General features: G+C 38.8%; 1 protein-coding gene across 2 annotated transcripts in view; it reads left to right on the top strand.

The window, feature by feature from the left end:
* The first annotated feature begins 4,304 nt into the window (after positions 1 to 4,304).
* The window catches only part of LOC128732928 (tyrosine-protein kinase Fer), an 86,877-nt gene continuing 78,247 nt past the window's right edge, over positions 4,305 to 12,934 (top strand). The window contains exon 1 of one of the 2 annotated variants that reach the window (XM_053826394.1): positions 4,305 to 4,455. The gene's annotated coding sequence lies outside the window, so the exon portion shown is untranslated. Of the gene's footprint in view, positions 4,456 to 5,279; positions 5,380 to 12,934 lie in introns of those variants that run through there. The other variant, XM_053826395.1, reaches the window with a different exon arrangement.

Genomic DNA, 12,934 nt, shown 5'->3' with positions numbered 1-12,934 from the left:
GAGTGCACGAATCTAGAAGGAGGAGATCGAAACGTTTAGTGATGTACAGGAAAATAATTTATTTCATGCTACTTTGTATTTAAATTTTGCACGCCTTCTGATAAAATTTAATTTTGCTACCTTTTTCAACATTTTCCCTGATTGTATTCTGTCCACGCTTGATGGTCGATATTTGTTAGTTACTACTTAGCTGAAATCTGATTGCTTCGTTCAGCAGTGTCGTTATGTTGAAGACTATAATGTTGAAGACTATAACAAAGTTTTATATTCCACGTTCAGACGAAAATTTCAATAATCATCCGAGCTAATTCCGCATCATCCTCGCGTACTCCACAAGCAGGTCAACAGTTTATCAGATTTATATTTAGGCGACAATGTATCGGCTGTAATCAACTACTACCGTCGGACCGTCGCTAGATAACGGCTACCAGGTGGTAAACCCGCACAATTCTGTATGAATCAGCTCTTTTGCAGCACTTGATAATGACTCATACTATTTAGCTTCACATCACAAATCATACTGTGAGTCTGACCAATTTGAGCATTTCAGAAATCTCCAGATCCATTACAGAAATCTCCAGAAATTTCAGAAGTTTCGGAACTATTTTCTCCACTGACTTCAGTTTGGTATAGGTGAGTGCAAATTCACCTGAAACAAATTTTCTGTTTAAAAGACTTTTTTATCCTTTATGCGTGGGACTGGCTACCCAGTTTCAGTTTTAAAAATAAATTGTAACTTTGAACCTAAGATAAATTTATGATCGGTTAGTGAATACTCAGGAATGCAGCATTAACGTAGCATTCTGTTTGACCGATTACTCGACAAAATAAGATCGCGGGTGACTTCTGCAATTCCAAAAGTAGACCAGTCGAGCAAAGTGACACTCGACATGACGCACAGAGCCCAGCCCTATCTTGGTTAAAGTTAATAATAAATGTTCAATCAAAAACAATTCAGTAGTGATCTTTAAAACAAGACTAATAGCGCATAAATCAGTTTGACCATCTCTAAGAAACGTTCGATTAATTGAAACATAGTCAACACACATTTTTACGCACAACTTTGAACTGCTTTTTCCAATCCAATGAAACTTTGCTCCGAGAGCTCCCAGGCAGCAGGTCTCACAGTCAATGTAGCAAAAACTAAGTCTATGATAGTGAACACTGACAATTCCACCAACTTCACAGTATCGGAACAACAAGTTAAGCAAGTAGACGCCTTTTAATATCTTGGTAGCCAGACCCGAAGCCAGAACAAACGGAAAGCGTAGAGTGATCAAGTCGTATGAACTTCGAGTTACTACCGAGAGAGATTTCCATCGTATAGCTGGCGCATATTGGGAGGCCGACGTGGGCTGGCCACGTTGCAAGGGTACCGGACGAATATACAATGAAATCTATTCTCTTCAAAAACCCCATTGGCACCAAGTCTGTGCACCAAGGATAGAGGGGCCCAACGTGCAAGAAGTCTCAACCAGATTGAAACCGACTTGCGTCTGTCAAGACGCTCAACGAATTGAGTGACGAGTAACCCGGGATCGAGTACAGTGAAGACAAGTTCTTGATACAGCACGAGCCACCCTGCCTCTAGTAAAGTTGGCGATACCATCTTATTTTGTTTACATGTTGTCATATTAAATGTGTACGCACCGACGAACGACAAACCCGATGACGTAAAAGAGAAGTTCTATGATCTTCTCGGCAGGACATATGGACAGTGCCCAAGACTTGGTATAAAGATAGACATCGGAGATACAAATGCACAGGTCGGACATGATGACTTCTTTCGTCCCGTTATTGGTAGATAAAGTCCCCATTCTACCACAAACGACAATGGCCTGAGGCTAATCAACCTCGCTGCAGCAATGGCTACCTATTTTGGACCCATTTGCATTTTTTTTTTGGAGAGGTCTGCTCTCAAATCGACCGCGTTCTGGTTGACGATCGGTACTTTTCTGATACCGCAGGCATGCGATCCTTCCGGGGACCAAACGTCGAATCGGACCACAATTTCGTAGTAAGCAAAATCGGCGCCCGGTTGGCCAACGCATTCATATCGAAACCAACGAGGAAGATACGAGTGAACATTCGGCGATTATTAGCGGAATGAGTTGCTGCAGAGTACTCTCGGAAGACTGATGAGCGGATCGGTGAACAACTTGGAGAGAACCTCAACGATCAGTGGAGGCATATCCACGACGCGATCAGTGCTACAGCGCGAGAAGTGTTAAGTACATTTTTGTTGTATAACAGCTTATTAAGCGCCTGTTACCCGGTAATTAGCTATACAACGGTTGAATAAACTACTGTTCTACAAAAATGTTTGTTGGGTGGCTAGGCGTTGGAAACAATATTTCGATGCATTGTTTAATGGTGAACAAGATGGAGCGGTCAACAGAAACAGGATAATGATTGAGGATGATGGACAAGCTGTGGATCCACCAATTTTGGACGAGGTTAGAAAAGTAGCGAGAGAGCTAAAAAACGGCAAAGCAGCTAGAAAGGGCGGCATTCACGCCGAAATTTTGAAAGTCGGAAACGAACGGCTGTATTGCAATCCATCAGTTTATACTAAAGGTATGGACTGAGGAGGAATTACCTACGGACTGGTTGGAAGGTCTCATATGCCTTATTTACAAAAAGGGCCATCGACTCGAATGCAGCAATTATCGAGGCATTTTTCTCCTCAATTCTGCATACAAAACTCTCTCCCGCATCCTGTTTCTCAGACTGAGGCCGTTGTAGGAAACCTTTGTTGGCAAATACCAGTGCGGTTTTCGAGAGGGACGCTCCACGGCGAACCAAATGTTCACCTCGCGACAAACCCTCGATAAAATCCGGGAATTCAACTCGCAGACTCACCGTTTGTTTATAGACTTCAAGGCAGTGTACGATTCAGTTAAACGAAATGAGCTGTGGCAGCTTATGCTTGAACATGGTTTTCCAACAAGATTGATTAGAGCTCTGGAACAAGCGTACACGCATTTCCGAGAATAGAGCTGATCATAGATTCTACCAAAACAAAGTATATGGTGGCTGGTAGAGAGCGTGCTAGCCCTTCGGGTGTTGGAACTGCGGTGGTGATAGATGGAGATACTTTTGAAGTGGTTGACGCTTACAAGGTCAGTTTGTTTAGCTTGGAACGTTAGTGACATAACAATGTAAGTCGTGAAGTGAAAAGGCGGATAGTAGCTACCAACAGGGCCTTCTACGGATTACGTAACCGGCTGAGGTTCCGTAGCCTGCAACTCAGTACAAAACTCGCGCTCTGTAAGACGCTAATTCTACCGGTGGTACTCTACGAGATGGCCACGTAGCAAGGATGTCGGTTGAGAGACCAGCGAAAACAATATTTCTCGGGTACTTTTTCATTTCGACGTATCTGTAAATGAGAGATTCTCTTCGTGACTCCTCTCTTCCGCTTTTTACGGGGATACTAATGCATTGAAAAGAAAATTTTCAAAATATTTGGCTAGCTAGTGACTTCGGCAACCGATTCATGCAAAGCTGATGTGTTAAAATGCATTAGTATCGCCGTAAACAGGGGAAGAGAGGAGGCACGAAGAGAATCTCTCATTTGCAGATACGTCGAAATGAAAAAGTACCCGAGATTTAGCAGAATACCCGACAGAGGCCGACGACTTCGAAACAGACCCCGTACCCGTTGGATGAGCGCTATTGACGAGGATGCTAGAGCAGCGGGTGTTAGGGGCGACTGGAGAGCGGTAGTCCAAGACCGAGCAATGTGGAGATGGCTCCTGAATTCGGCATGGATTCGATAAGCGGATTGTCGCCGAAAAAGTAAAGTAAGTAATGTTGTCATTCATTGAACTAGCAATTTTTCCAAGAACTCTTGTTTGTACGACTCTGCATTATGGTCACTCTATGCAGAAAGGTAACCGTAGACTCTTTCGATCGTAGAATGATTGCAAATAAATTAACTTTCAAATATTATTCAAATAGGAAAACCTTTGATTCTTGTACTGACGTACAGAAAAGCTTTTTAGGCTCGGTGAATACCATCCTGCTATACCCACAGAACAGCTGATGTACATTTCACGCGATGCTTATTTGATCATTCGTTCCCGTTCCACTCGTTAGGAAAGCTCTCCTTCTCTCTGGCAAATTTTCTTCTTGTGGCATAATACGTTTACGCTCTTGGATGCAGGTATATTCTCTCTCGACCACGCATTATTCCGCCGCAGTTACACGGGAACAGCAGATCAAATCCAATTCATTCATTCGTGTAGCAGACTTTCGACTGTCCGGACGCGTGTCGCATTCATTCGTATTCACGTTTTCGGCAAAAAGACTGTTTAGTGTTTTTGACTTCCATAGTTGTGTGTTGCACTCCGCGTTATACTTCCTTCTTCGAGCGAAGTTAATCGTCTGTGTGTGTAGCAGCAGTATTACTTTTTAGGAGAACGTGGGTGGAGAAGAACTGCGGAACGAAAGGTTTGTGTTGTTTATTTTGCCCGTTAGGGTACCACCGCAGTCGTCTTGTCCATGAAAACACCGTGGAAACATCAACATTAGAAACGTTCACAGAAGAAAAGTATCTGAGTGTGCTGGAATCGGCCAAACGGTGTCCGGTTTTTTCTCTGTTTATTTATATTGGGTTTCTGTATTTTCTTACTGCTGCCGTTGATTGAGATAGTGGTATGTGTGATTATGTTCACCAACAGCGACACGTTATAGGTTTAAACCTTCTGCGAAGTTCCTGCGCTACTAATCTACAGCTTGATTGATGAAAGTATCCTAATTTTAGACAGAGTGATCAATATAAACATCAATGTCGCCGGAAACAACTGTCGTATAAAGCCTTCGTAAACTCCAAATACAAATCTAAAAAAGTGGTTTTTCACACCAGCTGAGCATACGAATGTTACCCGTTTTTTACCTATGTATTGTTGATTCGAAAGAAAGTGCAATAATAAGAGTAGTGATCAAGCAAGGCAACTCAAAGAAAGTGGTTTTAAATTTAGAAACAAACAAAAGTGTCAGTGTCAGCCAATTTATTACGGGCACAGCGGCTGTGTTTATTCGTAGCAATGATTCAATAGCGAACATTTGCATGATATTTCATCACCATCACTGCCGGATGAGCTGCTGAAAAAAACTCCCAATGTATAAAACCGGCAGCCAGAGAGACATCGACTTTTCTTGCTCACATGTTTCTACCATACAAAGCTCAAGACAGAAGAGTTGTATTCCGAAAAAAAAAGACGAACAATACTATCATCTCTACAAGGTTTCCATACGTGTAACATGACCGAATACTAATCCGGATAATTAGAAGCGCGCAGCCTTTCCAGTTCTGTTTTTGATAGAATAATGCAATGTTTAGGTGATGTGAGCAATACTGTAAATTATCAACAGGTAACTATGTAACTAAGTCTTGTGAATTAAAAAAAATCGTTTGAAGTATTGGTTTTTTGTAACGATCACTACAATTATAAGTTTTCTTAATCAGTCTTATAAGTCCACCAGTTATAAGATGAGCTTTTTCCACAATGTACGTTGGTTTTCAGTATGTTACCTCACGAATTATTAAACGAGAATGAATCGTGTTTTATAATGCTAACTATCGATGTATCTTAAATATTACAATTTTCATTCCGTGAGATATTAGGGATTTGAGCAATTAAACTTCCACTATTTTTAAACAAGAACAGGCAGAGCTTATGAGTGCTATCAATAAAGGAATCATTGTAGAAAAAATATAAAATCAAGTTGGAAATCCTTAGACACTTTAGTGCTGCAAAACTATCGTCGCGGTTAGTAAACCATGACACACCGTTTAGTTTTGTTATTTTAATTCAAGGGAACATAAACGTCTACTAATTTTGGAAAAATCATAATTTTTTTATTTCAGATTTTGATTCTGCATTTTCCGCTTATTTTAATACTAATTTTCTAGTTCCCGACCACGGGAATGGCCGAAAAACAATCATGAACATAAGCATTCCTGGAACCACCTGGACCAGTGCGGCGTGCAACAACCTCGACAGAATAAAACGCTATGTACCTTTTTCTCAGAAACAACTACACAATGTATTGGAAAAAAATGTTGTTTTTGTTTTGGTGGTAATAGCTTAGCCAAGATTTTTAACTTTGAAAACAAAACACAGCTTGAGAAAAACGAAAAAGAAGAAGAAAAGATGGCTGAAAAAGTAAAATTTTGTCTTCTTTTCCTTAACGTTTTGAAATTAGTAACACAACATTCTGACGATGTGTTCAAGAGTTATAGTAGTAAAAAAAAATTCTACTTTTGAAGGGAAAGGACATCAATAGAAATCATTAACCTTTTCTTTTTCTATGAATAATTTTCACGACTACTACATTTGTACTACAGTAATGTTCCGATTTTGTCAGCCCCATGTTGAATTTTGGGCTGACAAAATGGGGAAACTGCCAAAATCGGGAAATTTTTTGACGTAGGACTACGTCTTACGGCAAGTTTTGAGATAGGGTGTCATTCCAAAAAATCGAAAAATGCGAGTGTCACGAAAAATGAAAGGTTTTGAGCGCTAATAGCTCAGCGGTTTTCCGATCGATTTTCAATATTCTTACACCAATCGATCGGAAAATCTTCTAAGAATTGACCCAAATGATGAAAAGTATGGATTCTTGATGTTGAACTATTGAAAAATTGAAAATAATGAACTTATGTTTTACCAGAATTCTCGCTTCGTGATTGGTTGGAAAATTCTTTGTGATGATCTAAACCTATACCAATTTGATATCTGTGCTTGGGAAGTAAGCCAAAACAAGTGAGCAAGTTTCCTCATTTCAACAAGATTTATTAACACCGCGGTTAAACCTAGACCATTTTGATGTCCTTGCTTGGGAAGTACGCCAGAAAGAGTGACAAAGCCCCCTCGTGCCAACAGATTTCTTACGAACGCGATTAAACCTAGTCCAATTTGATGTCTGTGTTAGGGAAGTGTGCCAGAAAAGATGACACAGGTTCGTTGTTCCAACAGAACGCAAATTCTTTACTGCGAGACGATTAAACCTCGGCGAATTAGATATCTGTGTTGGAAAAATGTGCTACAGCTGTAGTGTTCGGTTATAATACGACTCTGTGAATACGCATGGTTGTCGTTTCATTAGAAGTGCAGTGAAAAGATGTGCTGTTGATAAAATAGGATTGAATTGGTAAAATCTCTTCAACGTGGGAACCATGGGTAATAAAAACAATCTTTAATTTCAGTAAGGTAGCAGGAAAGCAATAGTTTGTGTTCTTGATTTTGTTAAACTGTTTTCAAATGCACAATCTTTTGAGAATTGAACGTATGCAATGTTACTACTTTGATAAACGTTACATGCAACGCATGTAGCATGTATATATGTTGCATATAGCATGTATACATGAAGAATCGAATGATTACAAGCATGAATACATGCTACTATCATTATAAAGAGACTTACGTAGTCCTGCGTCACCTATATATGCGGTCGTGTCTTGTACACAACCCCTCTGATTTTTTTCGAAACTTTTTTCAAAATTCATGACTTGAGAGCTTGCAATATCGAAGACTTCTACTAAAAATTAAATTTTAAGCCCTAATTCATTAACCGAAAGCTCAACGCAATTCAACAAACTGGGCACTGCACACTGGCCCAGAACCTTATTTGGTGCGCATTAGAATTTTGAGTGGGGAAACTTGGTTTTAAGTTTATGAAACCTTTGAAAGAGTTTCTTCCAATTAAAAGTTTTATCGTCTAGCGGATTTCAAGTTTTGATTAATCCCGCTAAAAGTGCAATAAAAATTTATTTTTCTTCAGTTTCAATATAACACATTGATGTATTCCGTAAAACTATAAAGCATACTACACTGAAGTCGCTTTTTACGCGGTTTTTTTATACGCGGTTTTTTACGCGGTTTTCGGAATTTACGCGGTTTTTTTACGCGGTTTTCGGAATTTACGCGGATGTGCTCAAAACGTCTATTTTTTCGCGTAGTGTTGAAATCCACAAAGTTTTTTTAACGCGAAATTTTGGTTATTTTTTACGCGGTTTTCGGAATTTACGCGGATGTGCTCAAAACGTCTATTTTTTCGCGTAGTGTTGAAATCCACAATGTTTTTTTACGCGAAATTTTGGTTATTTTTTACGCGGTTTTCGGAATTTACGCGGTTTTGATTTACTAAAAAGCGACTTGAGTGTATTACAAGTAATTTAGCAAGTGTGTAGGGTGCTATATTTCTGCATATTAGCGTTGGTAAGAGAAAATGCTTGTCAACTTAGGAAATACATTAGCTCGTTTCATTACGCCTGATTTTTATTTTCAGGTAGAATAAATTTAAATTGTCACATGGTTTACGAACCATCATAAATCTCGCATGTGCATAGTATTTTTCGCTGTAAATTTACAAATTATGGCTGCTTATGAGCTCCATTACCATTAAATTAAATTTATAAAAAATATATATCTTATTTTTGTAATTATTGGCCTTACAACAAAATTTTCAAATACCAAGGTTAGTCTCATATAACTGGTGCTTACATACTGTAGTGTCGTTTCGTATAGTAAATTCGCATCGTTTGCTTTTGTGCCTCGCTCGTTGCATTTTTCCGGCAGCGGTTGTTTCTAAGTCATTTTGAATCAGCTTGGGCTCACTTAACAATGACGTGTTTATAAACCAGGACTTATATTGAAGCGTTATAAATGAGGTATCTCGCGCATTGAAATCGTTAAACTGATTAGCTAGGAACACCGCGCGCGTAATTTCCATTATATGATCCCAAGTAACAGTTGTGTTGTATAATAGCTTATCAAGCACTTGTTCCACGGGCGTTAGCTGTACAATACTTTAAAACGCTATTCTTAAACAAAAATGTTTGTTGGGATTATTGAATATCAAAAACTTGATAGCTTTTGAATAGCTCCCTGATAAAGTATTTAGGATTTTTTAGTGTGTCTCAGGACGACTTTCGCGTTTAGTAGCAAATGTCTTTCGGTATCTAATAACTGCTCGCGCGCGATTTCAGCCAGGTCAAATAAGTTGATAGCACATAACCTTCGGTGCTAGTAAACTGCTTTCTCGTAGCTTTTTTCTTATATCCATATTTCGGATTTCCTAAAATTGAAAAGCATAATGAAACCACTTCAAATACCAAAAAATGAAAATAGAAAGTGTCTTAAAGTTAATACATAATTATGACCCAATAATACACAAGTATAACACAACAAAATCATAAAGAATAGCATAATACAACTATGACTTATAACCCAAAGACTTTAGATCCTGGCTAACAACACATTGTGGATAATGAGCGGGCCCTTCTCCCCACCAATTGGGGTCATTCTGCATTGGGAGGGCTTACTTAACCATTGACTCATGTGATCTAGCTTCTGGAAGGAGATTCTTAAATGCCCCTGGTACGTGCAAGTGAAGTTGCTAGCCGACCGATCCCATTTTGGCCTTTCATATGTAAATGTAATGTAAAATGGTAAATGGTAAATGTGACCAATTGTTAGGTTTGTACAATTCCCCTTGTCAAGATAGGCCCATTGCTATGAACGGTTGTTCTGCTAAGATAGGTAGTAGTCCTCATACATACATACATATTATTACAAGAAATTTTGCTAATGAAAGTAACCTTCTATCTCTTCTGCAAAGGTAGAAAAATCCTATTTCTCATATATGAAAAATCGTTCAAATCAGTTTTTCTATTTTAGCTGTTTTTGTAGTTATTGTATGACTCTTTTCTGTTTTGCAAAGTTTTACAAATAGTAAAAATACACAATATAGCTTAATATAGTATACCTCTATCTTCGCATGTTTATGAACTGTAGAACTTTTAATTTAAAAATATCCTAATTTTGACCCCGAATTTCTCGCAAAAAAGTATCATTTTATTCAAAACCTTTCCCCAGCAAATCAGAATAATTTCATACAGACTGAATATTTTTCAAAATCATGTTTAAAAGCACAAAAGTTAAACAAAATTTATAGGCTGACAAAAACGGGATAAAAAGCTGATAAAATCGGGGGTAGACAAAATCGGGAGCTGACAAAATCGGAACTTTACTGTATATCTGATTTGAAAAAATATCTGGTTATGTTATATTATACATATTCGACTTGAAAATCGAAATATAGAAATTCGACTATTCCTTATCTGGCTCTCGTCCTAGTAATTGTTTTTGCATGAAAATCAATCCTTGAGCTTCTTTTGAGTGTTTAGTTTATTGTTTAGTTTTTCCCAACAAACATTTCTGCTGTATTATTGCTTATTAAGCGCTTTATTCCTGAACATTGGCTGTATATCAGTTCAGCAATCTACTGTTCAAATAAAATGTTTGTTGGGTTGTTATCATAAACCTGTTAAAAATAGATAGTAAATTGCAAGCAATTTTTTGTTAATTGTTCATAATCCGGGACTCCGAATAAAAGTCTTGTTAACTTGATTGTCTGTTTATCGTGGTTCCAGGCACTCTTCCTGTTTTCAATAAAATGTTTATTGTACACAAGGTAATTACGCTTTTTGAAGTAACTCGGTTATACCCAAATGTAAGACAGTTCTAAAGTTTTTTTTTTCAGAAAAAGAAGACTACGAGTTTGATATGTAGAAAAAAAACCCTGTACGTACGATAACCTAAGATGAGAGTTCCTCGCAGTAAGTGGTTCCTAATTGCTGCTCTACCATTACTAGTTCTGTTGCCGTGACGGCCGAAGCCCCATGATTTACGGGAAAGAAAGGGATATCTAAAGAAACAAAACATATTCTTCACTTGGTGGTTAGAACCAGTTCTCCATGGGACAGGAACGTGGCCGCGCGGGGCGGAGCAAAAGGCCCCACAGACCGCTCCATACTGGAAGGTAGTGAAGTCTAAATTTGAAGTGTTCAACCGCTTGTGTGCTACGGAATTGTGTGCAAGTATGGGTATCGGTGTGAAAAGAAGCCGAAGAAAAACACGATCAGAACCTGATTGACTTGATTTTCCTGCCTGGCGAGTTCCATGCGGGCATGCATACAAACACATTACCCGCTGCAGGTTCGCTTCTGTGACTTGGGAGTTTCATTGGCCGCTACGACGTGACAGTGACAGCCACGGGCGCGCGAGCAAGGCGGCAAATGCAGCGATCAGTGTACGTTACGTACTGCGAAGCTTCCCGGAGGTGGTCTGATGCGTTGTTTGTGTGTGAGCTTTTTTTTCGTCAAAACAAAGCACCGTGCATATTATTAAATATTGCGATGAGCGCTGTTTCCCCGCTTTGAGGACAGTCTGGGGAATGACCGATTATTAGCGGATAATGGTATGGTTGCGGTAAATTTAGGTCAATTGGTAAAATTCATGTTATCGCCCAGATTGCACAGGTGCTTTTTATGCAGGTATATGCAATTGCATTGTATTGCACAAACCTTACCAAATAACCTAAATTCAAAATCAAATATATTTGAACTCATGTTGCCTTTAGTCATTTTTATGTTGACCATAAATGAAGTCGACTTTATTTAAATCATTTTCTTATATTGTAACAGGTTACAAATATAGTAGTAGAGAAAAGAGAAATCATAAACCCCATAAAAGCATACTTAAGCCAATAGTTGTTGCACCTTACTAAAGTCTGAGATCTTATAATACTATCAAAATTATATCAATTGTTGTCTGTCACGCACCAAAACTGCATGTTATTTATATCCCTTAACTTAAAAAAGTTGATCTTGTTATTTGACAAATATTACAAACGTTAATAGCTGCCCGTTCAAAGATAATTATCTGCGAAAATAGATAACTTTGTACCCACATTAGTTTTTTGTTGAAAAAAAAAACGCTCTCGTACAAAAGCTGTGTAGTGGTGTTTATTTAAAGAAGCAATAATAAAACTCAAAACTGCATAAGCGAAAAGTTTTACCGAGAAAGAGACTAAGCAACAGAACGAGCGATCAAAACATAAAAATAATAACACAACATTCGACCACCACAATAAAGCCCGAAGTAACCAACCATTTCAGCGGAAAAAAAACTTCTTCCTACCTTCCCAAACTCGGCAACCACAGTGAACATGATGGAGATGAAGTTGTGCTCTCAGCCGAAGGTTTGAATCCAGTGAAGTCAGCGGCGGCGGCGAACCGATGGATTATTTTATTCTTCTCAGAAGACGCACAAAACCGGGCCAAAGCCGGAGCGGAACGGAGCGGTGCCATGATGAGTTAGCTTGCTTCCATACCCTGGCACTGCAAACAGCGCCGGTACAAGCTGTGCTGTGTTTACTGACTGGGCCCACATGCCCACCGAGCGCTGGAGTGAAGGAACGAAAGCAACAAGTCGGGGTTAATATCCTAGAGACAAGGCGGATGGATGAACGGTTGGATGAAAAATGTATGGAGCCATTCAACAACTGAGCTAACTCATAAAAAGAAGCCTAACCATAATGGACTTTGACGTTCGCATGGTGCGCCTGCCTTTATTATCAACGTAACCGAGTTGGGGATCCTTCTGAGAAAACCTGATCGGACGGGATGCAATTGTTCGACAGAGATTTGTGCTCCGTTTACCAAAAAAACCTAAAGTTAGATATGACTTTTTTTTAACAGATTTTGCAGTTATTGCTTCTGATATGGTATACAGGTATAATGAAATTATTAACTTGTTTAACTTTTACAAAAATCATTAGCTTGTAGACCCCCCAATGGGAAGCATCCCCATTGAAACTGGGGATGCTTCCCATTGGGGGAAACCATATCAAAACAGTAGAATGGTTGTAATTGTAATTGCTAAGTAATCGATCACAATATCGGATCTTTATGTTTAGAAAACTCATTGATAAATGCCTAATAACTAAGTTAAAAATCATATTCATTTATTTCTTCAAAAACAATTTGATCTACAGACAACTTATCAAAAAAATGAATATTATAGCAACTGGTGTCAACAAATGACGCTTCCGACCGATGCTGGTGAACACCTCCGTCACC

This window comes from Sabethes cyaneus, chromosome 1 (assembly GCF_943734655.1).
Source record: "Sabethes cyaneus chromosome 1, idSabCyanKW18_F2, whole genome shotgun sequence".
Taxonomy (NCBI): domain Eukaryota; kingdom Metazoa; phylum Arthropoda; class Insecta; order Diptera; family Culicidae; genus Sabethes; species Sabethes cyaneus.
This window is presented reverse-complemented; position numbering and strand designations above follow the sequence as displayed.